The sequence below is a fragment of the Colobus angolensis genome, unplaced genomic scaffold (assembly GCF_000951035.1).
Source record: "Colobus angolensis palliatus isolate OR3802 unplaced genomic scaffold, Cang.pa_1.0 Scaffold211, whole genome shotgun sequence".
Taxonomy (NCBI): domain Eukaryota; kingdom Metazoa; phylum Chordata; class Mammalia; order Primates; family Cercopithecidae; genus Colobus; species Colobus angolensis.
Window position 1 is genome coordinate 2,472,025 of NW_012115278.1, and position 4,333 is coordinate 2,476,357.

General features: G+C 47.4%; 1 protein-coding gene across 2 annotated transcripts in view; it reads right to left on the minus strand.

Annotated features, from left to right (window-relative positions):
• The window catches only part of GABRB3 (gamma-aminobutyric acid (GABA) A receptor, beta 3), a 227,818-nt gene that overhangs the window by 191,638 nt on the left and 31,847 nt on the right, over positions 1 to 4,333 (minus strand). The gene's annotated exons all lie outside the window — the stretch shown is intronic.

Genomic DNA, 4,333 nt, shown 5'->3' on the forward strand with positions numbered 1-4,333 from the left:
AATTCACTAGAATGTGTTCCACTTCCACGTCACACAATGGGGGTTCTTGTGAGGATGAGCAGGTAGCAAGTCCTCAAGGAACACTGACTAAACGCATCCGTAACTCAATGGCCACAGGCCTGGACAGGGAGAGGGGCCGAAGGGGTCCGAAGTTACTGGGTGAATGGGAACATCCTTAGAGGCAAAAGTCACCGGCACTTCCCAGGTCAGGTCTGCAAAGAGTGCATTTGCCAATAAGGAGGGCGGCTGGCAAAGCACAGCCTTGTCCCTTTGGGTTTAACTTCCTTGATTTTCCCTCTTAGCCTCCTGTGGCACCATCAGGCCTCCAGGGACACCACGACCCTCTGAAGTGCTGTCGCAATGAGAGAAACGCTCTAGGTACCTGTTCCAGAGAACACAGCTGAGGCCATGGAGCTTCCCCTCCGTGATTTGTGAGTGAGATACTGACTGGAAAAGCAGACCCTGTCTGTGTGATTCTGGTGCACACTTCCAAAGGCTGGGACCTCAAACGCAGCAATGACTCGATAGCCCAGGGAAGGAAAAACTCGCTGCGCAAAACAAGACCGAGCACGGAAAACAAGAGCACTGTACAGTCAACCACTAAAGTGATTTGAAATCGAGTGTGTTTTGTTTCTTTGACTACATAAATGAAAACACTTTCACCAAGGTAAAAACTGAAACTAAAGAGGAATGTTCCAGGACAAAGGAAAGAGACTCTTCTGGTCCGTTCTCAGGCCCCTGCTGTGTGTGTGCTCACTGAATGTCTTCAGGACAGGGGCTGGAAAAACAGATTGTAGAAGACAGAACATTTGAAAAATAATAAAGGAGTACACAGAATAAACCAAAAGAACTTCCTGTAATCTATCCAGGTGGAAAGTCAGTATTTTAATTTACTACAGTGTGTGTGTGTGTGTGTGTGTGTGTGTATGTGTGTGTACAAAAGGGGATAATGGGGTTAAAATAAAATCGACTCTTTTATATGTACAAGAGCTGACCCTGGGATGTGGACAGGGTACCACCGTCCAGCCTAGTTTTTATAAATACACACACTAGAGGATCATTCTGTTCATACATTTCATATCATACTTTTTTACTGAATGTTATATAAACATTCTCCCATAAGGAAATAGTTCTGAAGACAGGAATTTTTATTGGTGTGTAATATTCCATCATTTCAATATACAATTACTTATTGCACATCGAGTTTGTTTCTCCTTTCTTGCTACTAAAACTACAATGTGGCACGAGCCTTTGCCTGAGTTCCTGAATGTTTCTGTGTGGTTGATTGCTGGAAGAGAAATTACTAGGCAAAGGTTACCAACTTTTTGAAGAGTCTTCGGCTTATGTTTTGTTTTTTTTGATGTTGTTGTTTTGTTTTTTGAGATGGAGTTGTCTCCTGGGCTGGAGTGCAATGGCGCAATCTCGGCTCAATGCAACCTCCACCTCCCAGGTTCCAGCAATTCTCCTGCCTCAGCCTCCCAAGTAGCCGGAATTACAGGCACCCGCCACTATGGGTGCCTAATTTTTGTAGTTTTGGTAGAGACGAGGTTTCACAATGTTGGCCAGGTTGGTCTAGAACTCCTGGCCTCAGGTGATCCACCTGCCTCAGCCTCCCAAAATGCTGGGAGTACAGGCATGAGTCACAGCATCCGGCCAGTCTTGGGCTTATTGACAAAAAGGACTGATTTCTCTTTCTACCAGCTGCACCTGAGACAACCTTTGTCCCTGTCTCCTTGTCTTCTCTGAGAATTCTAATTCCTTTTTTGACTGAAACTATTTAAAAGGACCTCAATAAACAACACAAAATATTGGCAGGAAAGCTAAGCTTGTGGTGGATGCTCTCAACACACTGAGACTGCAAACCGCAAGGACTGGCTCTCACAGTGCCCCTGCCCGTTCGCCCCCTTCTTTGTACTTATCCTCCTTCTATAACTGCACCTATTGTCACCACCTCCCATTCTACCTTGGAATTCCTTCCCAGACAACATGTAACTTTGCTGCAATCAGGAGAGAGGCTAAGTCTCATTTCCAGGAGGGCTCGCTCTCCATCCACACTTCCTGGCTCCCTGAGCTATCTCAGCCTGAGGGTTAGACGGATTTATCCATGAGAAATTAGCCATATATCTTAATAAAACAGAAACAATTACATAACAGAGGAAGAACAAGTGGGTTTTTCACATTTGATGAGGTAAACAGAAAAAAGGGGGAAAAAGGACCGAGGATGTATTCAGCATGTGCAGTTTTCTCTCCTAACAATATGTCTAATTTAATTCCAACAACAACCGTGACAGATAAGGTGAATGTGGGCTTAGAGAAGGTTCACCGTGGCCCACGGGGACCCAGCTCATCACTGCCTGGTGCTGATGCTCCATGGAGTCCTAGCGTAGCGGACGCTGGAGGCAGATAGGGCACCTCTGTCCAGCCTCGCCCAGCCCAGCCCTGTCTGCTCCACTTGGCACTCAGTAAGGTCAGTGTCTACAGAAACCCACACCAGCTTGTTCTCAATCAACAGCGACATTTGGCCAAGTAGATACCACTCTGTGCACCTTATTCCCGTTTCTGCTTGTGTCAGAAGCGCCGAGTAGAAGGAATAGTTCACTTTCTTAAAAATCCAGACAGCTTTATCCTTATTGACAAAAATTACTTGTTTATGGCATATGGTTGGTCTGATAGGGTTGCTGGGAAATAGAAATCTATGAAGGGATCAGCAGCTGTTCAATAAATATTTGCTGAGTGAATTAATGCATTAATTAATTCACCTTTCTATACCAAATATTCAGGATGCAAGGAGGGGCCGATGCGGCAGGCAGGATGAGTGTTCCTTTTCTCATTGTCCAGGTATTTCTGAATAACAAATACGTGGTGTGCCTAGACTATAAATTTGGAAAAACGAAGTTTGAAAACTTATTAGAAAAAGATTTTTATTGATACACAATAGCTGTGCATATTTGGGGGGTATATGTGATATTTTGATATGTTCACATAATGTGTACAGATCAAATCAGGATAACTGGAATATTCATCACTTTTCTTAATTGGACTATCCATCGTTTATCTTTCCTTTATGCTAGGAAAAGAATTTATAAAATAGAAAATGGGATAATGGGGTTAAGATAAAATCCATTCTTATCTTCAGAAAACGAAAGGCGCTGCACACAAGAGATTTGCTGGAGCCCGCCTCTTAACAGAGACCTTTCCACTTCCTGCCGTGACACCTGCAGGAGCCACTCATTTGTCTCTGTCTCCAAGACTCCCTTGCTTTTAAACAACTTGTCAACAAAATAATCTTCCTCCAAGCCGGTGTGGGTATCACCACTCTCTTGCTGAAATCGCAACAATCGGCAGCTTCCCAGGGCTGATCAAGTGACTGGAGACCCCCCCACATCCCCATCCTCAGTCCCCCCCACACCCCCATCCTCAGTGTGCCAGGCGCCAGGCTCGGTGAGCAGGCAGCGGAGCTAGGCTGCGGTCTCTGTTCTGCAGGAACTGGAAGCCCACAGGCGACACACTCCAATGAGCCAACATTCAGGATAAGCTGTGAAAAGTGCAGCTGAAGTGAGTGCAGGGCTCACGGGCCCACGTGGGTAGGAGTAGTGATCAATTCACCCTGGCTGACTGGGAGGGGGGTTTACTATGAGGGGGAAGACAGGCTGGCTCTTCAAGGATCAAAGGATACCGCCGAGCAGATGACAAGCACGCTGCAGTGAGGACCTGGGGACTGGGCTGTGTTCCTGGCAGGAGACATGGCTCAAGGATCACCTGCATCTGACGTCCACGGTGGCCCAAAAGCACCTGGTCCCCTCCCTGGGTCTGTCTTCTCCTCCTCCTCTGGAGCACCCAAGGGACCAGGACAACCTCCCTCTGTCCCGTGGGCACCCCAGGAAGCCTCCTTCTCTCCACCGCTGGGGCTTGGCTCTCCCTCCTTGGAATCCTCACAGGACTTTTCCTAATCTGTGCTGTGAAGCACATTAACGGTATGAGGCAATAGGAGCCACATCTAATGTGATGGCCAGTTCTGGTGGCCCCACGTTGTCCAGGACAGCCTCGGCCACTCCTGCTTGTCCCAGCAGAGTACTAGGAATGCACTCGTTCACTCTCAGAGTCTGCTGGTGTGCACAATTTGCTGGAAGACTCCTCCCAGGTTCCCCAACACACACAAGCACTCCTGGAAGTACTTGGAGGGGGAGATGGCAGGAGCGGCACATAGCCAAGTTACGGAGCTGACCCGGGGTCAGAATTTCAGATGGGCCAGGAGAACTCACAGAGTGCCTCGGCTTCCTCACCTGTAGAATGGCAGGAGTGCACAATATGCTGGAAGACTCTTCCCAGGTTC